At 46.6% G+C, this 24,950-nt stretch overlaps 1 protein-coding gene across 3 annotated transcripts in view; it reads right to left on the bottom strand.

Moving 5' to 3' along the window:
- The window catches only part of NEK7 (NIMA related kinase 7), a 138,304-nt gene extending 124,977 nt beyond the window's left edge, over positions 1 to 13,327 (bottom strand). For all 3 annotated transcript variants that reach the window (XM_055583145.1, XM_055583148.1, XM_055583146.1), the window contains exon 1: positions 13,189 to 13,327. The gene's annotated coding sequence lies outside the window, so the exon portion shown is untranslated. The remainder of the gene's footprint in view (positions 1 to 13,188) is intronic.
- Between the last annotated feature and the right edge of the window lie 11,623 nt (positions 13,328 to 24,950).

Below are 24,950 nucleotides of genomic sequence, written 5' to 3'. Positions count from 1 at the left end.
GCTGAGTGACTTCACTTTCACTTTTCACTTTCATGCACTGGAGAAGGAAATGGCAACCCACTCCAGTGTTCTTGCCTGGAGAATCTCAGGGACGGGGGAGCCTGGTGGGCTGCCGTCTATGGGGTCGCACAGAGTCAGACATGACTGAAGCGACTTAGCAGCAGCACCAGCAGCCCTTGTACACGAGCAAAGGTGAGGAGCCGCGAACATGCCCTCCCAGAGAGGCTACCCCGCTCCCCTTTCCACACCAGTGACCCCGGAGCTGCCCCCTCGCCAGACCCCGCTGCGGTGTTCGAGCCACAGGTGACCAGGTGCCCCCGGAGAGTGTCACCAGGAGTCCCCCAGGCAACCAAACTAGGACCTGAGCGGGGTGTCGCTCCCCGCCTGGGGACAGAGGCGGGTTTGGGGTCGCTGTGATGAAAGGAGACTCCATGAGAACACAGGACGCCGCCCTGCGCTCTGTGCAGACAGCAGGCTTGTACTCGACACTGATCTGGCTAGTATTTCTTCTCCCTGGTTCCCCACCGCCAGGCACTATGAGAACTTTACCCCAAACTGTCTCCTCTGCCTTGAAACAGAGCATTTCAACTCTCTTTTCCCCAGCCAACTGGAGGATTTCACACCACTCTGACATTCATTTTGATTTGATGGTGCTCGGCGTGGGTGAACACCTCAGCAGCATGATGGCACGAAAAGACCAGTAGCAAGGGGACTGCACAGAGCTGTGAGATGCCTCTGACACCATGCGGGACAAAGTCTGTTCCTCCTGTAACCCCGTGATCACCCCCGTTTATGAAGGAGGACAAAGCCACAGCCGCAAAAAACTAGATGCTCCAATAAATGCAGAAGTGAATAAACCCGTTTACAAAGACATGCACTCCCCTGCCTTCAACAAGGAAGCATACACCACGACACAGATAAACCATCCTAAGAGTCTTCAAGAAAGTGAAGTCTCTCACTGCTTTATTTCACCCCATTTCAAGGAAGAGCCACAGCTACTCACAGATGGGGGGCAGGGAGGCCGAGAACAAAGTGCTGGAGCTGCAGGTGAAGGATGCCCCCAGACCCCTGCGCAGACGCAGGGCCTCCCTGGACACCCGGTTCTCCTACTTTCTGGTCCTCCCCAGCTCGTCCTGCTGCTGTGGGCACAGCCACTGTGTCTACGACTGCTGCTGAGAACACGAAATGCACAAAAAGGGAGGCAATCGCGACCCCTCAGGTTATTCGCAGGGGAGACACAGACTTCACAACATCAGGAAACCAGGATTCCACCAGACGCCGGGGCAGGGACTGCCAGGAGCAGAGCTGACAGGGGGTCCACACAGGCGGAGGCCGGCCTCACCGAGACGACGCGAAGGGCCGTGGGAGAGCCGACCCAGAGCAGAGGAGGGGGTGGGGACAGCGAGGCCACCGCCGCGGGGCGGGAGGGCGCGAGCGGGCTGCGGCGAGCACGCACCGACGCCCGAACCGCGGGTAGGAGACCAAGTGGAGGAGGCGATGGCGGCCGCTCCAGCTCTCGCCTGGGGAACCCCACGGACGAGGGGCCTGGCGGGCTGCAGGGGGTCGCAAAGGCTCGGGCACGACTAGGCGACTTCACTTTCCTTCTTTCTATAGTTCCTTCTGGAGAAGGAAATGGCAACCCACTGCAGTGTTCTCGCCTGGAGAACCCCACAGATAGAAGGGCCTGGCGGGCTACAGTGTATGAGGTCGCAGAGAGTCATACAGGACTAAGCAACACACACACACACACACAGGAGACTAAGGGATCAGAAGGTATTCTACAGACAGTAGTTGGAGGACTTGAAACGAGGGGAAAACCCTACCTACAAATGGGGAAAAGGTCTTTAATGAATCAACAGGTAGACAAATAAATCTAATGCAATCCTAAATTTTAAAAGGGGAGAAAGTTAGAGGATACTAAAGGGAAATTTGTTTAAAAAAAGAAAAAACAGCCCCTGTTCTTGGTAATTTTACTTTTTCTAGGTAACTTTAAAGTATACTACAGTATCACTGAAGTCTGGATTTTCAAATATAAACTAAACTTCTTCACACATCTCATAAGCCAAACTAAGCTTAAGACATTTTTTTAACAAATTTTTTTAACAAATTCTCTCTACAACAATCTTGCTTATATTCCGATGCTAGTTCCTGACCTGCCATTAACTAAGAACCAAGTAAAGAGGCACCAAAGCACTACAGCTTTCACTGCTATTAAAAACAGGACTTGAAAACATTAAGGTGCAAGTAACACTCTACCATCACATCACAGGAGAGGGAAGGGCCAACCTTCCGAGCAATGTTTAAGGCCTTTGATACACCATCTCTGGGTGTTTTCCCAGGTTAATTTCCTATGTGCTTCTTCCTGAATATATTCATGAATATACAAATGTACCGCTGGTCCATGGGGCCTGGTGTTTTATAAATACCTTAAATGTTTTTTTTAAATACTTACTGACATTTCGAGTATCCTCTCAAACTTCCAGCAATGAAAAATATGAAGATAACTAAATAAAATGTATCTGTGTGGAAGTGGAACAAGTTTTTACTAAGTCAGCATCTGATGACCACTGATCAAATTATAATTTTCCATCAATTTGAAGGGGACTCCCTGATGACTCAGCAGCAGGTAAAGAATCTGCCTGCAGTGGAGGAGACACAGGAGATCCAGGTTTGATCCCTGGGTCAGGAAGATCCCCTGGAGAACCCCATAAACAGAGGAGCCTGGTTGGTTACAGTCCAAAGAGTTGCAAAAGGTTGCAAAGAGTCAGACTAAGCACAACACGAATTATTCCTAAGAAGGGAATAATTTCAAGTATTAAGCTAGTAATTTCTTTATTAACTTAGTTCAACATTTTCCCCAGGAGGGGATTATTAGAACATCATAATGGAATTAATTTAGCAAATATATACATAAAAGCGCCTTCCATGGATAGAGAGAGCTTCCTTTTCCTTTACAGAAAAGCCAAATTGCTTCCCTTGAACTAGGAATAGGCCAGCCTCTAAGGAAGGCAAACATGAGGATACCGAGTGAACAGCTTAGCAAATCAGATTCAAATCAATTTCATCTGACTCCTCTTCCTGGTTTACTGTCCTTCCTAATTAGAGGAATTCAGTTGTTTCTTTGTTCTGGCTGCCGAGCCTCTAATTCGTACCTAACTGCCCAACTGGTCTCCGTCCTGACTCCACAGCCCTCCGGTTCCCACCAACTTCCTGCCTGGCGTGCTCGTTTCTCCCAGTCCTGGCTCTCACCTCACCCCACTCTGAAATCTTTCAAATTTTACAATGCAGAGTTCAGACACCAGGCCCAGACCCCCGGCTGACAGTGAGCACCTGGAGGTCAGACCTTCGCCCTTTCGCAGAATAAAACCCCCCTCACCCGAGGCCCTGGATCTGCCCTGCCCCCTCGGGGCCTGCAGTCCACCGATCAGCCCTCCAGGACCTCTGCCGATGCAGGGATCTGCCAGGGGCCTTCGGACTCACACAGGCACTGGGGCGCCGTCACCTGCCTTCCCTGAACTGCTGGTCCTGACGAGAAAGGTCCCAGGCCCTGCAGGAAACACAGACGTGCACGGGGCGTGAGTCACACCTTCCAGATGCACACATTCCAGGAAGGACGCTGAGACAAGCACAACCACGGGGCCAGTGGATAAGCACTGAAGGCCTAGAGAAGGAAGAGGTCTTTGTGTTTTTTGTATAACATGTGAGCAGAGCCTTAAAGGATAAAGATGATTTTTAACCACAGAGATTTAACAACTGAAGTATTAAAAAAAAAAAAAAAAATAGGCATTAAAAACAGTGAGAAAATCACAAAGTAGAGAGCAAAGGATACAGAAAAAGGATACAGAATTTACCAAAAAATGAAGAGTTGAGCTGTCAGATGGGACTAACATTTAGGGGAGAGTAAAGAAGCGAATCTGGAAAGGTGAGTCAGGGTCCTGACTGGAGGCACAGGTGAGCCAGGAGAGATGATACAAACTACTGCTCACGCCTGTCTCCCATCTCCTGCAATTCACCAAAACCCAGAGTTTCGGGCACACAGACAGACCTGCGTTTTTAGACGATCCGTCTACTCACTTTGAGCTACTTACCGATACCCTCAAATCTCTGTCTTCAACCTGTGAAGTGGTGGGACCCGGGGGATAAGTGGGGCGAACAGTGAAGGGAACATTGGAGAAAGGAGGGTCCCAGAGTGGACAGAAGCCCCAGATCACCCTTCAGCTGCTGCAGATCCCCGGACAGCCAACGGCTGAGGCCTGCAGGCGGCTGCGCCTTCCCAGTCCAGAGAAAGCTTAACGTCAAGGGCTGGGCAGCCAATTGGATCCTCTTTCCAACTATCTCGCAATGCATATGCAAATACCCTCCCAGACTTCACAATGAAGAAAAACTGGTGTCCAGGGCTGAGTCTGGAAACACTGACATTCCGAGGTTGACAGCCCACCTTGTGAACAGAAGGGGCCTCGGACGGCAGCATGCCCACCCGGCACCACGCCCAGGGGGTCAGGGCGTTCTGCACCCTGAGCGCATCTCTGCGGCCCAGGTGCCTTCCCATTAACCGAACCACTAACCACACGCCCAGCTCTCCCTCCACAGCCAGACACTCGACTCCTAGGCCACGTCCTGTGCGTTTTAACCCAGCTCACCCTGAGACCCTGTGCTTGCCATCTCAAAGATACAAAAATGAACCCAGACTCAGTCCAGGACTTCAAAACTCACTTTGTCAAGCTGCCTCTTCTGGTACTGTTTATGATACACACACATATATATGTATATATATATTTTTTAAGGTGGGGGGAGTAGAAATGGTGGGAAAAGGGACCTGGATTTATTGGTAAGCTCCAAATTAAAGAAAAAGATAAACAAAAAAACCACTGAGAGAGGGACTTCCCTGGTGGTCCAGTGGTTGGGACTCCATGCCTCCAGGGCAGGGGGCATAGGTTCAATCCCTGGTCAGGGAACCAGGATCCCATACGCCATGTGGTGTGGCCCAAATAAATAAGTGTCTTTTTTTAAAAAATCACTGATACAGTAGTCTTAAAACGGCCATGCACACTCTCTCAGGTTAAGAACATCACTCACACGCAAAGGCTGCGCTGAGGGACAAGGAGGGAGTCAGCCCATGTTATCAATGGAAATAGGACAGTCATGGAAAGAGGAACAGGTGAGTCATCGCACTTTTCCTGAATTCGGGCCAGCTCGGCCAGATCCAAGAGACAGGAAAGCCTGGTGTGGCAAGCCCCGGGGCGAGCGTGGGCTGCAGGGGGGGCGGGCAGAGCAAAGTCTCTGCGGGGGCCCTGGGCTGTGGCCTGAAGCAGAGCAAACCGTGGCGGGGCGGGGGCAGCGGTGAGTTTTCACACTAAGGAGAACACCCTGAACATGCCCCAAATGTGAGACCAGCAAAGCAGCACACTCACCAGGGACCGCTGGGTCGGGACAGAACTAAAACTAACACTTAGGGCTACTATTCTCTTCCACTGGTCTGAAGCCGAATTCCCTCTTCAGTTTTTACTCAATTCTTATGCAGAGTTGTGTGTGTGTCAGTTTCTCAGTCATGTCTGACTCTTTGTAACCCCATGGACTATAGCCCGCCAGGCTCCTCTGTCCATGGGATTCTCCAAGCAAGAATACTGGAGTGGATTGCCATTCCCTCCTCCAGAGGAACTTCCCAATCCAGGGATCGAACCCTGGCTTCCTGCCTCGTAGGCAGATTCTTTACCGTTTGAGCTACAGGGAAATCGCTAGACTTATATGTACTTACCTCATTTATTTTCACTGATGATTAACAGTGACGTCGATAGTACCTGGCCAGCAGCTGAGCTGAGAGGCTGGCTGTGCTTGCTAGGAGGGGCTGATTCTTAAGCATAAACTGCCCCAAGAGCTGCCTACCCCCGGAGGAATGATGGGAGCAGCAGGGCCGGACTCCCATCATAAATAAATAAAGCTTTAAATTAGCAACTCTTTTCTAAAAAGACCATGTGGCATTTCTTCTTGTTGCCTGAGGAACGCAGGACTGCTAACCCAACAGAAGTAAAAAACAAAACACCATGCCTACCACCAAGAGCCTGACAGAGAGGTACACGAGGCAGTGTGGACTATTAGGGAATGCAGTGGAATGCGGAGGAATGTGCATTAGCAAATTCACATCCTTGGGCTTCAGTTTATTCTCACATTAAACGAAAAGGTCAGTTTAGACGATTTTTTAGGTTTCCTTCCAGCTCTGAAAGGATCTGATTCAGTGAATTACGCACTTAAGGTCTCCTAAGGGAAACCACAAAATAAGGGTGAGTGGAAACTTGATTCTGGAACAGCTGTTCTGGGGTAGTAGTAAGATACAAGCTGCAGATGACATACGTACAGGACGACCTGGGTGCCCGCATCCCTCTAGTACTGATACAATACAATCTCTATACAACCTTAAAATACTCTGCTCAGAACAGAAAGACCAGAAATCTAAAAATCTTTGGTGTGGTAAAGAAACTGGAAGAAAAAAACAAAAAGTATTTAGATCATGCTTGTTAAATTTTAAGCATAAGCGATCAAAAGCAAAGATGAGGTCATCAGACGACCCTAATCCAGTAAGACTGGTGTCCTTTTGAGGATAGGAGGAGACACAGGAAGGTGGCCACGCGGCAAGTCAGAGACAGGGATGGCCGCCCATCACGCAGGGCCCAGAAGGGCCACCAACATGTGGGCTGAGGGCCACAGGGCACACGCTCCCGGGAGCCCTTACAGGGAGCATGGCCCGGTGGACAACCTGACTTCTGACCTTCAGAACAGCGCGTGTAAACCTCTGCTGTTTGCAGCCATCCAGTTAACTCGCTGGGGCCACCCTAGGAAACTAACACAGGAGGTGCTACGTGCTGGAGCCTGGAGCACCCCGGCCTGGACCCCAGCAGCCGGGTCTGGTCCTGGATCCCCGGGAGGGCAGCACCGGCAGTCCCAGCCCTGGGCTTGCTGCTCATGGAAGAGGCAGCAGCCACTCCCTGGGGGCTGGGTGCTGGGAAACTGCCAGAAGCTCGGACTCCCTCCCACACACCCACCCAATATCACTGAGCACGGTGTAATACATGCCTTCCGACAAGAGAGAGAGAGAGAGAGAGAGAGAGATCAGAATGACGAGAAGACTAGGGGGAGAACCACCTGATACAATGCAACTCGTCATCCATGGCTGATGCCCTGAACACTCCAGGGCTCAAGATGACAAAGTGAAGCTGAAAAGAGTATGCCATTCAACCATCAAAATACTTATCAACTGGAGAAACTTTACTAAAACTTTTAGATGTAGACAAAAAATGTTTTTTAAAAATGCCGTTTTCACTGAATACTTCCCGTTACCATGCTCTTCTAAACATGTCTTAGTGTCAAAGACTGTTAAAAATAAAAGAAGTGAATCTATAGGTTACCATGTGACATTGAGAATGAAACATCAATTTATTGCTGTAAAACAATCCACCAGGAAGCATTCTCTTTGTACAATGTCTTTCAATTTACTTGTATTTGTTAAGTAGCAAAACATGCCTAAACATGACTATTTAAAATAAGGACGTGCTATTTGCCTGAAATAAATTACCTACTGTCCGGTTCTGGGTATCTTTATGACAGTATGCAAACGTATCACATTATTTTATTATAGGGCCCAGCAGTTAGATAGACAAGGCAATGGAAGAGTCGCAACTCCTTACATTTCAGAGGTATGACAGTTTTTCATAAACATGTCTACATGTTTCGTTTTCCCAATAATAATATAATAGATGATATGTGGCTTTGTTATGGTCATGATCAGAAAGAAATTAGAGTAATTTTCCAGGTAAACATGGGAATATGAGAAAAACAACAATTAAAAAAAAAAGAATTGGAAGCATAGTAGAAATATACTAGAAAGAATATTCTAACTTTTTCCATTTTTCAATCAGTATTTAAGTATCTTTTTGCAGCTTTCATCTTTTTTTTTTTTGTCCAAAATATAACCCCCAAGCCTCTTGTGGTTTTTTCCTGAGGAACTAAGGTTTACTGCCCCATCCCCCGAAAATATAGTAAAAAATTAACTCCTATTGGGAACAATTAAATTATAAATATGAACAACACAGGGCAAAAGGGAAGAACAATTAAGGCAGAGAAGACAGAAATGGCAGCAGAGCCAGAAGGAACCTGTTCCAATACAACTGGGCCAGGAGAGGGTAGGCAGCGAGGTCTCCCGGCAGAAGAAACAGAGAAGAAGTGGGTTTCCACCACCAAACGTCCTTAGAGAAAAAGGTGAAACGAAAGCCTCCTACCCTACTTCTAAAAATATGCGGTCACTTACGCCCCCAAGCAATGATGGGACCCGAGCTGGGAAGACTATGGTCTGAACAAATCGAGTAGCTCAGCCAAGGTCACAGCGGAGAAGAGAAACCTGGGCCTCCGTCTTTTTCACATTGGGTAAACATAGAAAATGGTATTTGTGCAGCGAGGTCACACAAAGAGAAGAGGCTTGTGGCAGCTGGTAGCAGTTAGCCCTGAAGCCCCAGGCCCCACCCTGAGGGGTCACTATTTCTGCCCACCCTGAACCTACTGGGGCTGGGCTGGGAAAGCGTGTGTAAGCTCACAGCTCTTGCCTTTTCCATTGCATTCAAGCTCTTTCCAGTATCTACACCCAGGTCAGCGGCAGCTAACTCTACTGAATGCCAAGGAAAGAGTTAGGCAACCCCCAAGCACACCCCAGGTCCCAAACACCCAGATGGTGGCCTCTCCTTACAATGCAGGCCCTTTTTAGAAGTTGTTGTTTTTTTTTTATTAAACTGGAAAAAAGTCTTTTATAAAAAAATACTAAGTCAGTTTTTCTAAAAAGACAAAAATCTGTGCATACTCTTACTCATGCCAGAAATTCTCTCTAAAGGCAGCAAAGGCAGCCATTCCAGAAGACTTAGAACAAAAACTGCTAAAGAAACACACCAAAAGACATTCCTTCCAGTGTTATCTGTCGGTTAAGCAAAGATAAATGTCTAACAGCAGGGTCCATCTTGGCTTAGCATCAAGAAGGAAGCTGAGAGTTGACACATTGAAGGATAGGTGAGGGGGTCCCCTGAGGCAAGAACAGCAGAAATCCCTAAAAGTCTAACAGAGGTTGAAATGTTACAAGGTCTCTGAAATTACACACAAGATCTGGCAATGAATAACTGAGCATTATTCTGAGAGGACTGGGGAAGATCAAGAGATTGTCACAGGGATCAAAGGACCAGGAAAGGCTAAAATGCCGCCCTGGAAAATCCCTACCAGCCCAAACACCAATCCTAGACTCAGGTTTAGATCTGTGTGTTACCTTCCAGGGCAGGAGGGGGCCTCCAGCCTGACTATAAAGTTTTACTGGAAGAGCCACACCCACCTGTTCAGGTATGCCAATGGGTGCAGTGGCAGTAGCTGCAGAGACCACAAGGCTCACAAAACCAAAAATATTTACTCTCTCACCCTTCTGAGACAAAGTCTGCAAGCCCCTGTTCTATACGAAAGCAACCTGGAATGAAAAAGTTCCTTCAATGACTCACAGTGATTATCAATAGAAGACCACCAGCAGGATTCACAGAAAGGGCTGTTTCCACTAAATAACAGAAAACACGTACATTTCTAAAACTCGATAGACCAATTAAATACCAATTTTGTGTTCCATTCATTTGCACACTATTCTGATGAACACACTGTGGACAGCTATTACCAAACAGCTGGTTGTATCAGTTCATTATATAAATAGTGTGCCAGAGCTAGTATTTTAACAAAGGTTAAAAAAAGAAGCTATCCTGCTTGAAAATATGAATAAATGCTTCAAGGCCACCTATCTGTTCTCCTCATTCCCACTGCTCACTGAAAACAATGAAATATATTCTGTTTTCCTTAAAACGGAAGATATATAATACACAGAGATAGTCAAACTATTTAATCACCAAAAGAAAATCAGCAGTCTAGGGGTTTTATAACTCTAAGAATGAATGGTCCTATGTTAGTTCTATGTATAAGTTTAAAAATTCTCAACTGTTGTATCCTGCCAATAAATGTGATTACTATTATATAAATTCCCTTTAAAACTCAAGGGAGAAGGAATTAAGTTGAAACTTTCAAAAGTATGAAAAAACACTTAAAACATCTTACTATATATTTATAAAAATGCTGAAAAATAACTGCTGATAAGGCAATCCAAAGCAAACAATATTATACATGCCATTTCCAAAGCACTTAGTATATTACTAACTTTGTTGCCATATTTTATACATGATGTACTAGAATACCTACCCACATAACTCTTGAGCAAATATTTGAAGGGACAAATATTTTAATTTGAGTGAAACTAGTTATGCAGACAGAGTATCACTTTGTGCATCTACACTTCACATTTTTTAAATACCAAAGCCTATTTAAAAAGAAAAAAAAAATCAAATGAAACAAAACCTAAAAGGAATTTCTGGGGACTTACTATCTAATTAAGCAACTTCTTTTCCAAAACTGCAGTAAGTAAACATTTCTGTCCCCTCTAGATGCCCTTAAAGGGTGGCTTCGTTTGTAATACTAGAAAGATACATTTTAAAACATCAGACAGTTTCTAGAAAAAACAGCTTTGGTTCTAGGAACAATCTCACTGTAAATGTAAAAGCCTATAGAAGTCTCACTGTAGTGACTGACATCTCAGACCACTTACTTAAGTGAAAAAGAGAAATCTACATTTCAGTAAATACACAACGGTCAAGAAGAAAATATGTGAATATTCCAAATAAATCAGTGCCTCAAACTGCCAACTGCAACCACCAGAAACATAGAGGGAGGGGAGTAAGAGGTGAGATACTCAAGCCCACATCCTGGTCGTGTGAAACTGCAAAACTTGAGTTCTATTATTCGGGGACGTTAACACCGAGGCCCCCAGTCTCCCCTCCTCCACTAGAACGCAGCCATCATACCAGGCGTGCCTTCCTCATTCTTGCAGTAAGTGCTGCTTTACTGGGCTGCAAAAGGGCTCCCGAGATGGTCCAGCCAGAAGCTGTGAGTGGTGGAGAGGCGTGGAGGGCAGCAGGTGCGATCGGGATCAGCGGACCCCAGCAGAACAGCAGTGCGGATTAGCAAATGAGTCTGCACCCGGGGGGTCGTCTTCACTTTGGCGACTGCAAACCACTTTTTGTATATGTAAAGCGCTCCAAAGTAACTGTAAAAACGCTGAAGGATTTGGAGTCTTAACAGTTCTCGGTTTGCATTTTCACACGATTTCAAAGAACAACCCCCCCGCACCCCCACAAACATCAGTCACACCAATTGGGGAGCCCAAGGTGCAGCTGAACCTTGAAAGGAGACGAGCACCTGAGGGGGGGGGGTGCCGGGCGGGAATCCCAGGGACCTGCCGCCGCCCCCCCCCCACCACTTTATGTGTTTAACTGACCAGCTCCCCCCATCCGCATTTTCGGATTTATCTCACAACTCTCCCCTCCTCTCCCTAATCTTGAGTGTTTACTCCGCAAGCCCCGCCCCCCGATGTAAACCTCCGCCCCCTCCCACTGGCCCCGAGCGCCGGAGGAAGTGCCCGCCCCCCACTGCCGGAGCCGCGCCGTCCTCGCCGCCCATTGGCTGCGGAGGCCGTCCGTCTGCAGGGGGCGGGGCCGCCCGCGCCTCCGGGAAAGGTCCGGGGCAGCCCCAGACACTCCCAGAGAGTGAGCGACCAGCTTCCACTAGGGGTACCTTCGCCTTTTAATTTCGCCGCCCTCCTCCCGTCGTCCCCATGCGGTTTAAAACTTTTTCAAAGCTCTCACCCAGTCCAGGGCCAAGCTGAGGATGCTGCGGTTTTAGGAGTGAAGCAAGCTGTGGACTGGATCTCTGGAAATGAAATTCCTTACGTCTTCTGTTAACTTGTTTTGGCTGCACGGGCCTTCATCAAGGGTTCTGGCCAAGAATACTCGGCGTCCATTCACCAGGAGTCACCGCAAGCATTACAGAGTTAACTGTATCTCGTTTAACTATTCACCCTTTTCACAGTCAGAATGACCCAAAGGTACTATAAATTTTTGAGGGAAAGTGCTAAGCCATTCTCCGACCACACCCTCAAGAGCTCAAGCTCCCTTACAGAATGATCACGCACATATTCTTCACTTTATTCTGTAACCTGGCGAGACGCGCAGCTGTAGCCTGAAGGGAATACGCATACTTCTATAAACTGCAAATTCCTTGGAGGAATTATCAACAGTGGTTCTAATTATGGCGGGCACACAGTGCTCTACAAACTATGGGTATTTGTTTCAATTGCATCCTTATGATCAGTAGCCTCAAAGCAGAGGAAAAATCATTTCGTTTCTGCAATGTTTCTTTCAATCTGTCACCAACAACGCTCAAGGATGGAAACATATCTTACTGTAAATAACTATTTTTAGTATCCATCCCTAAGTACAGCTGGGCGAGAACAAGACTCATCTGTTTGAAACATCATCTCCCAAGGCCTAGTTTACAGGAAAGAGGTGACAGGGGCTCCTAAATCTCACTGCAGCATCCTTCTCTAGGTTGTGTTCCCTTCCTGACACGGGACAATGTAGTCTTATCACTTTTTCTCCTTTTTTCCTTCAAGCTCCCTTTCGTCTCTGATTTTTGGCCTCAATGTTCAGTGCCTTTATTTCTCTTCTTTTGCCACTAGCACCACCACCATTCGCTATTTGCCTTGCAATCATTCTCTACAGAGCCCCAGTAAAGCACCTTCTCCAAAAGGTCGGTCATCCTCCCCGCACTCCAGCAAGCCAGTCTGCAAAGCTCCCACCACCCACTTCTCCCTGGAAGTTCGTTCAGCCCAGTCCCGCGGTGGCCGATTGACAGCTGGACCCAGCCAATCCGCGAGGAATAAATAAGAGGCGCAGCCAATGAGCGTGCGCCGGAAGGCGGGACTTCGCCAAGTTCCTCCGGTCCCCAAACCCAGACCTGTTGCGCCGCCGCCGTGGCCGCCGGAGTTTCTTAGTTACGGCGGCGGGCTCGGGCGCCCAAGCCGCGCAGGGCACGAGGCTCTCCCCACGGCCCACGAGTGGCCCGAAGCCCCCCGGCCGCGCGCGCCCCGCACCGGCCTCCCTTCCTCGACCCACCCACGGCGTGATCCCCAGGCCGCCGCGCGCGGGCCCGACCTCCCCTCCCCGCCTGGCTCCGCGGGCAGCCCCACCCGGCGGGCCCCCGGCCCGCGTGCCCAAGACCCCAGCGGCAGCGACTCACCAGGAAGCGGAGAGGTTTGCGTCCTCCGGCCCGCGCAGGACCCGGCGCGGGCGGGCGGCTCAGCCAGGCGGCGCCGCGGACAGGCCCGCTGGGCCCGGGGCTGTGGCAGCGAGGCCCGGAGCGCTGGCCACCTCCCGCCGCGCCGCTCCGGCGGACGCTGCAGGCGCGGGCACCCACCCTGCGCACGGCGAGGCGCGTCCGGAGCGAGAGCCTAGCGGCGGCCCATCCTCCCACGACTCCCGCGCCTCCTCCCCCGGCCGCGGCTGTCAGGAGTGTAAACATCCCGGCATCCCCGAGGAGGGGGCGGGGGCCGGCCGCGGCCCCGCCCACCAGGGCGCCGGCCCCGCCCCGCGCAGCCGGCCCCGCCCCCACGCCGGGCTAGGATCGCGCTGCTTGGCCGCTGCCCTCAGACCTCAAAGGCAGAGCCCAAACGTCCCCGCTGGCGCCCAGGCGGGTCTTGGGGAGCCTTCCTGTGGTCAGGCCCAGCCCTAGTCCCCTCTTTCCGGCCGCCTTCCCTCCAAATCGGGGATCAGCTGCCTTTTGAGAACTTTAAATACCCAGTGTTCAAGCGGTCAGCCGAATTGGTACATCGCTTTCTTCTGGATCATCGAGTTTTTTATCCCAGCCTAGAGGACAGTGGCCTTTAGGACATTTCTAAGAAGTGAACTACCTGGCTTGGTCCTAGGAGTATTTGGTGGTGGGTGGAGGGGTATGTATTACATCCCAGAACCCTAGAACATGGAACTGCAAAAGGAATGCTGTGAATCCAGCCGCTTCGCGACTTCGGTAACCGGTGGACACAGCTAGGAAGGGTCAACCTCACCTTGATTGGAATCTCAGGTGGTGCGTGAGCTTGCTTAGTCTCTTCAGTCGTGTCCGACTCTTTGCAACCCTCTGGACTGTATCCCGCCATGCCCCTCTGTGCATGGGATTCTCCAGGCAAAAATACTGGAATGGGTTGCCAGCCGTGCCTTCCACCAGATCTTCCCCACCCAGGGATCGAACCTGCGCCTCTTAACGTCACCTACATTGAAAGGCGAGTTCTTTACCACTAGAGCCACCTGGGAGGTTAACTCTGACCTGGCAGGACAAGTTATTTCACCTCTCCTTGAGTCACACTCTGTAAGAGGACAGTAGTAATAATACCTATCTCTAGGGCTTCCCTGATAACTCAGCTGGTAAAGAATCCGCCTGCAATGCAGGAGACCCCGGTTTGATGCCTTGATGGGGAAAATCCCCTGGAGGAGGGCATGGCAACCCACTCCAGTATTCTTCCCTGGAGAATCCAGGACAGAGGAGCCTGGCGAGCTACAGTCCTGGGGGTCGCAAAGAGTCAGACAAGACTGAGCCACTAAACACAGCACTAGGGCTTAAGCACAAGAGCCTGGCATAGAAGAAGTGTTCATTGAGTAGCTGCTATTACTACTAGGCCTGTTCACTAGTTTGGCTCCCCAACCAATGGATTCGAGGCAAGAATGAGTAGATTATAGCTCAAATGCTTGAAATGTTAAACCTATGGAATTAACATTTAGAAAGTTTATTTTTAGAGAGAAAATAATTCAAGATCTCAGTAGAAGACTTTTATTTCAATGGCTAATAAAGTATGGCTAAATCTGCTAAGCACTGTTCTAAGAAGTAAAGCAGTTACCAAGACACAAAGTCCCTGATATCATGGCCTTTACATTGTAGAAAAAAGGCAATAATAATACAATAAGCCAATAAATGCGTACAGTGTCAAATGGTAATTCATTCAAAAATCAAGCAGGGTGTGAAGAGTCATTGGAGGGGTGACCAAATCCATTTGGGTTTGCAGAAAATAGCTCTGCTGTGGAGAACAGACTTCAGGGCTGGAACTACTAAAATGGTTAAAAGACTATTATAAGGATCAGGTAGAAGATATTGATGACTTAGAGCATTGTACTAACAGTGGAGGTGTTAAGAGTGGTCAGGTCCAGATATGTTGTGATGGTACAGCCAACAAGATTTACAGATGAATTGAACGTGGGGTAAGAAGGTAGGCAAGGGGCTTCCCTGGTTGTCCAGTGGCTAAGACTCCATGATTCCCATGCAAAGGGCCTGGCTTCTGTCCCTGGACAGGGAACTGGATCCTGCTTGCTTCAACTAAAAGAATCCACATGCCACAACAGAGATAGACGGTCCCGTGTTCCACAACTAGGACCTGGTGTAGCCAAATAAATACTTTTTTTAAAAAACTAAGTACACAAGAATGAAGCCAGTGAAGTCAGCATTTGAACCAGATTGCTCTGTCAAGTCACGCCAAACCAAACTCAGTCAAATAAGAACAGTGTCACCTGAGTTATACACAGGCACACCTGGCGGGAAAAATAATGGGGTATTCCCAGGGTGAAATATCTTCACCCTGGTTAAGGTTTTCAAAAACTGTCTTTTGTAACACCTTTTAGAAATGTCCATAGATAGATAATAAAACAGCCCTAATTAAAGTACACATTCTGGTGTACAGACTAGATACTTCATTGGTATAAGGAAAACACATATTTCTTATGAACACTAACAGGGAAATGGATAAAATGAGCCCATAAAGCCCTGGAAGATTCCTATCATGGCTCTATGGTGCCCAGAATGTTGACATCATTATCTTCACCTTCAGTTCAGTTCAGTTGATCAGTCATGTCCGACTCTTTGCGATCCCATGAATTGCAGCACGCCAGGCCTCCCTGTCCATCACCAACTCCCGGAGTTCACCCAAACTCATGTCCATCGAGTCGGTGATGCCATCCAGCCATCTCATCCTCTGTCGTCCCCTTCTCCTCCTGCCCCCAATCCCTCCCAGCATCAGAGTCTTTTCCAATGAGTCAACTCTTAACCTGAGGTGGCCAAAATATTGGAGTTTCAGCTTTAGCATCAATCCTTCCAATGAACACCCAGGACTGATCTCCTTCAGAATGGACTGGTTGGATCTCCTTGCAGTCCAAGGGACTCTCAAGAGTCTTCTCCAACACCACAGTTCAAAAGCATCAATTCTTCGGCACTCAGCTTTCTTGACAGTCCAACTCTCACATCCCTATATGACCACTGGAAAAACCATAGCCTTGACTAGACAGACCTTTGTTGGCAAAGTAATGTCTCTGCTTTTCAATATGCTATCTAGGTTGGTCATAACTTTCCTTCCAAGGAGTAAGCGTCTTTTAATTTCATGGCTGCAGTCACCATCCGCAGTGATACAAAGCTACAGCTAAATAGTGTACAGTGCTTCAGAAGTTGTGAAGACTGTCTAGATACAATGCACTTTCTCTTTATGACTTTCATCACCTCTTTGCTGATAGAGAGGTCTGTGCCCCTGCCCTAGGCCCCTGGCTCATGGAAAAGCAGAAAAAAATAGTGAAAGTGCAAGTCGCTCAGGGGTATCCGACTCTTTGCGACCCCATGGACTGTACAGTCTATGGAATTCTTCAGGCCAGGATACTGGAGTGGGTAGCCTTTCCCTTCTCCAGGGGATCTTCCCGACCCAGGAATTGAACTGGGGTCTCCTGCATTGCAGGCAGAGGTCTGGCCAAAGAGGCTCCTCTGGTCCCAGGAATCATCAGAGCAGAGTCCAGCTTTAACTGCTTGTCCCTTCCCCCCAAGCTCCCACCAAGTTTCCCACCAAGCTTGGTTCAAAAATGCTTGCCTGACTCCATGAAATGCAGTAATTACTGTTCTTTATATATGTGCTACTTAGTGTTTGTTCCTAATTACCAGACGAGACATACCATTAACTAGCAGATTCACTTTTCTGTAAATGATATTTGATTATGACACTTAAAACCTTTCAGTTAACACCCAGTCTATATGTTTTGTTGTTAATATAGCTCTGCCGCGTACGCATGCTCAATCATGTCTGACTCTTTGCGACCCCATGGAATGTGGACCACCAGGCTGCTCTGTCCGTGGGATTTTCTAAGCAAGAAATACTGCAGTGGGTTGCCATTTCCTCCTCCAGGGCATCTTCCTGAACCAGGAACAGAACCACCAGTATCTCCTGTGTCTCCTGCATTGACAGGTGGATTCTTCACCACTGAGCCAGCTGGGAAACCCATAGCTCTGCTGGCCCAACACAATGAAAAATAAAAAAGTAGAGACAGTATTGATTATCAGAACCATTTTCTTTTTAACCTGTAGGTTAACCCAGACCTGCAGTCCCATATCGGGTTCAGAGTCCATGTAACATCTCTGTAAGGAGAGAAGCTTGCTAGAAAAAAATGTTTTCCTGATGAAGGATGATGAAGTCATATTAAAAAGAATTCTCTTTTGAAAGAGATCCTAGCCACTGGGATAGACCAGAAAGGTTTAGCCTTCCTGACTCATACATAGCCCTGGCAACAGGTGTACGTACAAAGCTGCCAGTGATCCTGGCAGCCACTGAATCTGGCAGCTGAATAGTGACAAGGCTTAGTCAAGCTGTTGAAATGTCTGGACTAACCTGGGCCAAGAGGAGGAGGTCAAAGTGCAGCCTGCAGACAACCCCAGGGAGATCCCTTTCCCCCGAGCCTGGCCGTGGTCACGGTACAGTAACACAAAACCTCTCTCTCCCAAACTGTGAGAATGCTCAGGAAAAACATCTGAAAGCTGCTTTTCCACTCTCAGGACCTCTTGCGTTGAATTATTAACAGATCATGCAGATGAACTACCCTTTCAAACAATAAAGTCTGCCTTCATTTCATCCTCTCATCAAACCCCTGGAATTCAAAGTCACAGAAAGACAACTCTGCTCTGCCCCAGTTATCCAGTTCTGTATTTGGAGAATACAGTTCCTGGTTAAAAATAGCGGCAAACTGACGGTGGCTTTTTCCTAGCTATTTTTGTAGTAGTTTTAAGACTGAGGAAGCATTTCAACATCTTGTGTGCGTGTGTGTGTGTGTACATATATACATATATGTGAAGTGAAGTGAAGTGAAAGTGGCTCAGTTGTATCTTACTCTTTGCGTTTCCATGGACTGAAACCCGCCAGGCTTCTCTGTCCATGGAATTCCCCAGGCAGAAATACTGGAGTGGGTTGCTGTTCCCTTCTCCAGGGGAGCTTCCTGACCCAGGAATTGAACCTGGGTCTCCCTCATTGCAGGCAGATTCTTTACCATCTGAGCCACAGGGGAAACCCCATTTAAATGTATACATATATTTAATGTAAAGATGAAGCACAAGCTGGAATCAAGATTGCCAGGAGAAATATCAATAACCTCAGATAGGCAGATGACACCACCCTTATGGCAGAAAGTGAAGAAGAACTAAAGAGCCTCTTGATAAAAGTGAAAGAGGAGAGTGAAAAAGTTGGCTTAAAGCTCAACATTCAGAAAATGAAGATCATGGCATCCGGTCCCATCACTTCATGGCAAATAGATGGAGAAACAGTGAAGACAGTGAGAGACTTTATTTTTTGGGCTCCAAAATCACTGCAGGTGGTGACTGCAGCAATGAAATTAAAAGACACTTGCTCCCTGGAAGAAAAGCTGTGACCAACCTAGACAGCATATTAAAAAGCAGAGACATCACTTTGTCAACAAACATCCGGCTAGTCAAGGCTATGGTTTTTCCAGTGGTCATGTGTAGATGTGAGAGTTGAACTACAAAGAAAGCTGAGTGCCAAAGAATTGATGCTTTTGAACTGTGGTGTTGGAGAAGACTCTTGAGAGTCCCTTGGACTGCAAGGAGATCCAACCAGTCCATTCTAAAGGAAATCAGTCCTGAGTGTTCATTGGAAGGACTGATCATGAAGCTGGCCACCTGATGTGAAGAGCTGACTCATTGCAAAAGACTCTGATGCTGGGAAACATTGAGGGCAAGAGGAGAAGGGGACGACAGAGGATGAGATGGTTGGATGGCATCACCGACTCAATGGACATGGGTTTGGGTGGACTCCAGGAGTTGGTGATGGACAGGGAGGCCTGGCGTGCTGCGGTTCGTGGGGTTGCAAAGAGTCGGACACAAGTGAGCAACTGAAGTGAACTGAACTGAATGTAGGGAAATGTAATATTTTATATTGGTTGCAAAACAGGAAAGGAACAGCACAACTAGCAGCTTATATCGTGATTTCCTCTGGTCAACAGAATTTAACTGAATCTCTGCTTTTTTTACTCTTTCCTGGTTGGCTGGTAAAGAATCTGCCTAAAGTGCAGGAGACACAGGAGACGTGGGTTCAATCCCTGGATCAGGAAGATCCCCTGGAGAAGGAATTAGCAAACCACTCCAGTATTCTTGCCAAAAAACACCCCATGGACAGAGGAGCCTCTTGGGCTACAGTCCATGGGGTCGTGAAGTCTCAAACGACTTAGCAGCTAAGCACAGCACAGCACAAAAGCCCGACGGCCAATATGCAGTGGGCAGTGAGTCAAAGCAATGAAGGAAATACACTCAGGCGTGATTTCCCTTTTCACACTTGTACACTCCACTCTTGGTGTGGGGCCAAGCTGAGGCCACTTCCCAGGATACATTTTCCTCCACGCTGGTGGCAGTTCCGCAGACCTCTGCTAACCAGGAGCCCTGGCGATACAGTAATCAAATCCCAAAGATGAATTTGAAGAATGCCGGTTTCTCTGGACTATTTTGTGTGTGTGTATCTACCCTGCAAGGGGGATGCTACAAGTACCCTGTGACCTCACAGAGCTGGAGGGGAAGATCTCGAAGAGTCCTCTCTAATTTCTGTCACCTTGAACCTGCCTGTGCTCTCTCTTCTGCCTTGCGATGCACCAGATTTTTTCAGGTCTGAGAAGTTGAAGCAGTTGTCTCTTCCCTACGCAGGAAAGAAATGGGAAATGACGTCTTCCATCTTACTTTTAGTATTTCACATAGATAAATGGAGTAGCTGCAGTTGGACTAGGAATCTTCAAGTGCATTCCTAACAAAGTCAATAGGAAAGGTGAAAAGCCACATCCAGTGTTGTTCTCCTCTTTCTAATCTCTGCTTACAATCAAGCCTTTATTGCTTAAAATATACATCTCTTTTCAGCTGTTCTACTTAAGGGCGGAAGTGCATTTAAAAATACCTCGGTGATGACTTCTTCAGCAGTTCAACTGCATGGTTAATGTTCCATCTATTTGGAAATACAGGATGTGAGTAAAGCCAGATTTGGAATCATGCCACATCAAACTCAAAGATACATTGAAAGCAGGCTCTGCTTGTCTTTATGACAATGAGATCAGTTAATCATAAACACCCTCAACACCTTCCATAATTCTGCCATTAAAATCACCTGTCATGAAAAATTCAAATAATGCGATTTATTTCTTTAATCACGCTGTGAAATCAGGTTTTCTGTGTTAAAGTTAGCATTTTGTTGGGTAAGAGGCACCTGGGACACCACTTCCCAGAACAAAACAGTCATTTCTAAAGCTTGAGTGTTGGGTGCAAAAATCGGAAGTAATGTTTAAAAACTTGCTGAAGTTCTAGTCCTTAAAATTCAAGGCGGCTGCTGCTGCTGCTGCTAAGTCACTTCAGTCATGTCTGACTCTGTGCAACCCCAGAGACGGCAGCCCACCAGGCTCCCCCGTCCCTGGGATTCTCCAGGCAAGAATACTGGAGTGGGTTGCCATTTCCTTCTCCAATGCATGAAAGTGAAAAGTGAAAGTGAAGTCGCTCAGTCCTGTCCGACTCTTCGTGACCCCATGGACTGCAGCCTTCCAGGCTCCTCCATCCATGGGATTTTCCAGGCAAGAGTACTGGAGTGGGGTGCCATTGCCTTCTCCAAAATTCAAGGCTAGAAACTTTAAATGCATAAGCATTCAGGGACTGGGGGAGGCAAGCCACTATTTATCCATAGGCTTATGGGATAATTCGATCTTTGAAAGAGTAGAAGACAAATGGTAGACTATCACCCATGGAAACCTCAAACAGTCCTAATTGGACAATTTTGTTACATTTGCCCATGAGCGTTATTTATCTATATAACTGATAAATTTATTTAATTGGCAGAACTTTAAATTGTTTGTATAAATATCTACTTATTTTATATTATCATTTTTAAAATATAAATTACTTTTAAAGTTACTTACATATTAGTAACTTAAAAGTTATTTAAGAATATATACATATACACACAATTTATAGTTTGGGCAACCAAAATATGCAAGTTTTTAAAATTCTGTTTTGTTTTTATTTGTCTTTCCCTCAATCAGGTTGAAAGGTAAAAGCAATCACTTTTTTCTCAAGATAAAGAAATAATAAAAATGTTACTTGTTCATGTTCTAAAATATGTGAAGTTAATACTTCCATCAAGCCTGTGTCATGTAACTCCCATCTAAATAGTTAGGTATGTTTTACTGTTTTACAATAGGAAGTTTGGAGAGCTGTCAGAATATAAACCAGACATGACTGGAACAAAACATGAAAATTAATCATGTCATGTCAGTGATTGATGTTAATTCCCTATATAAAATTTTAAATAGACATTCCTGTGGTTACTACATTACCAAACTTTTATTACTAATGCCTAGCTAGTGAGATTATGGACAATTATACCATCTTGAAATCTAAATAGGCAGAGAGATTATATTAAGTCACTAAAATCTATTATCCAAATCTTTCCTTCTGATTTTCTAGCCTTTGAAGGCTAGAATCTACTTTTATTACTTTAAGAATCTCATATTTTAATTTTTTTATGGATAACCTATGTATTTTCCTGTTTCATGATCCTTTGAAGCTATGTGTACAAAACGATACAAAAATCAAAACCAATGCCCTCCTGTTTCTTGACTATACTGAGACTAATCGGCTGCGGTACTAAGAGATCGTCACACTTGTGATGGAGCTTCAGCTCATGGACCAGTCCTGAGACCAGTGCAGCTTTGGGATAGAATTTCATCCATGTTTTGTCCCTGAGATGTTTCTACCTGGGTTGATGGAGTGTGATGTAAGGTGAAGGAGTAGATGGTGGGGCTGGGGTGGAGAACAGAGGTGTCGCCTGTAACAAAGTACGTGGAGGTTTCCCAGTCATCATATCCCAGGGTCGCAAAAGGAAGCTGACCCTCATGCACTAACAGGCTCACTGTTCTCCTTCACCAGTAAAGCTGAGTTGTAACGGTGTCTTAAAGTAAAACATGAGAAATTTACGAAAGATATGGCCTAAAACTCACTGCAGGAAAAGAGTTCATAAACTTACAAAGTCGACTCACAAATATCCTTCTCTAGTGAAATTTTAAAATGGAACTTATCTCTCCTTTCTGGCTTGTCCAAAAGGAGAAAGATGGGCTAGGATCACAAAAGCTTACCTATTAGCTCACATAAGCCACAGAAAGCTTGCACACAAGCCCATTAACAGGCCAGCTCCAGGAAAATGTGGGAGTAAGTCAAGTTTATCCTTCCTTCATTCTCATTGGCCTTAGGACAGAGCTTGGTCCTGTTTATCATCGTGTGTGTGTGTGTGTGTGTGCTTCATTCACTTCAGTTGTGTCCGATTGTTTGCAACCCCAGGGACTGTAGACCGCCAGGCTCCTCTGTCCATGGGATTCTCCAGGCAAGAATACTGGAGTGGGTTGCCATTTCCTCCTCTAGGGATCTTCCCAAACCAGGCGTTGAACCCGTGTCTCCATCTCCTGAGTCTCCTGCATTGCAGGTGGATTCTTTACCCACTGAGCCACCTGGGAAGCCCTTATCTTCATGGATTAACTATAAATTGTTGAGTTTCATAGGTTTAAGATTATTCCATGTTAGTGTATGCCACTGTGGTTTTTTTTTTTCAATCTGAAACTTGTAATTAATATGTAGGCTTGCATGCCTTTGATTTCTAGATGGTTTTTGATCTTTGATATCACTGTCAAAGTATCCATGCTTCTGGATGTGAGTTATACATAAAGCTTAGTTAATGAGCCCCCTGTGGGGATGAAAAGACAGTCTTTTGGGAACCAAAGATAAGAAACTCTGAGAAGGAATCACGTTACTGTGGGCGGTCAGCCCAGGAGTGCTTCTCGGAGGAAGTGACGTAAAGTGAGATCCGGACAGGGGGAGGCAGCAAGGCACAGCACCTGCACCAAGGTCCAGAGGCAGCCGCATCTGGTTTTCCTCCTTCCATGTGGAAGAAAGGAATGCAGAAGCTCGTGGGCCTGGGATCACAACCCAGTGGCTTCATTTGTACTAACTCAGAAATGTCAAATCACTGTTGATGTAATGCATCAAATTTCCAGCCATGAAAAGGAAAACTGGAAATATTTCTCATCAAGAAAGCCTCAGAATCATGTCCATCCTTTGGGAAAACTATGTCATTTTCTTTTTTGCCCTTTTTCTTGCTTTTCTTCCTCTCCTTTTCTCCTTTCCCCTCCACAATCTTCTTTCCTCCTTTCTTTCTTTCTTATTCCCTCCTTCTTTTCTTCCACAGACATATTTACTGAGTGCCTCCCATGAACTAAGACTCTTTTGGAATCAGCAAATACAGCATTTCATTGCTCCTAAGACACTTTTCTTTTCTTTTTTAACATTTAACATCTGTGAAGTTGTAATGTTTCTTATATTTCGTGATGTCTAACCACTAGACCATTTAGGCGTGACCTAAATCAAATCCCTTATGATTATACAGTGGAGGTGATGAAAAGATTCAAGGTATTAGATCTGGTAGACAGAGTACCTGAAGAACTGTGGATGGAGGTTCATAACATTGTATAGAAGGTGGTGAGCAAAACCATCCCGAAGAAAAGGAAATGCAAGAAGGCAAAGTGATTGTCTGAGGAGGCGTTACAAATAGCTGAGAAAAGGAGAGAAGTGAAAGGCAAAGGAGAAAAGGAAGGCTACACCCCACTGAACGCAGACAGTCAAGAAGAGGAAGCATGGCATGCTGCACTCCATGCAGTCACAAGATTCAAGCATGGCGACTGAACAACAGCCAAAAAAGAATCAATGAGCTATAATACAAAGGTGCCGAACGATAAATCTCTGTTTCTGAAAACACAAATAGTCCCATCAAAATCTGAGTTCAGAATGCAAATTAAAAGTAAATTATATACAAGAATTAGGGGAGAAATTACCAAACCACATTTTTCTACGTATTCCTTTGCAAGTTCTATTTAGCATTATTTACTTTACTAAATTTACTTTACTAAACTTAATGTTTGTGATTTTCATTTTTTAATTTTAGAAATCTGAAAATCATGGGAAAGCCTTTTTGACTAGACCTCAAAAATCTCATTTGGTAATTGGCTGTTATGAATAAAGTATCTATCACCACCAAGTGGCTTCGTAACTTAATTGCAGGAAGGAGTTTAAAAAGAAAGAGATTCTTCTAGATGATAGCAAATAGACTTACATACCAATACTGATTATAACTCCACATCTCCAAAGAGGAGCTGAGAAAGAAAAATAAATGCCCAGAACAGATGAGGGTACAAAATACTTGTGACTCCAGCAAGTTCAATGAATGTGGACCCCCGGACTTTGGCTCAAACCCTTAAGAATAAAACCGACTCCCAGCTCTCAGGTGCCTCTCGCCCTGGGTCCCATGGGACCTGCCTGAACAAGAAGGCGATAGGTGGGGAAGTGGGGCTGGGAAGCAGAGGAAGTCAGGTCCCTGACGTTGACTCAGCCATGCCCGACGTCAGCTCCAGTGTGTCTCTCCATTTCACAGGTCAGCACACTGGTTTTCAGCTTCGCCAATCTGAATAAAGTTCCTATCCCTGTAATCTAAGGAGACCTAATCATGGTTGTATTGCATTGCATTCCATGCGTGTTCAGTCACGTCCAACTCTTTGCAACCCCATGGACTGTAGCTCACCAGGCTCCTCTGTTCATGGGATTCTCTGGGCAAGAATATTGGAGGGAGTTGCCAT

This window comes from Bubalus kerabau, chromosome 5 (assembly GCF_029407905.1).
Source record: "Bubalus kerabau isolate K-KA32 ecotype Philippines breed swamp buffalo chromosome 5, PCC_UOA_SB_1v2, whole genome shotgun sequence".
Taxonomy (NCBI): Eukaryota; Metazoa; Chordata; class Mammalia; order Artiodactyla; family Bovidae; genus Bubalus; species Bubalus kerabau.
This window is presented reverse-complemented; position numbering and strand designations above follow the sequence as displayed.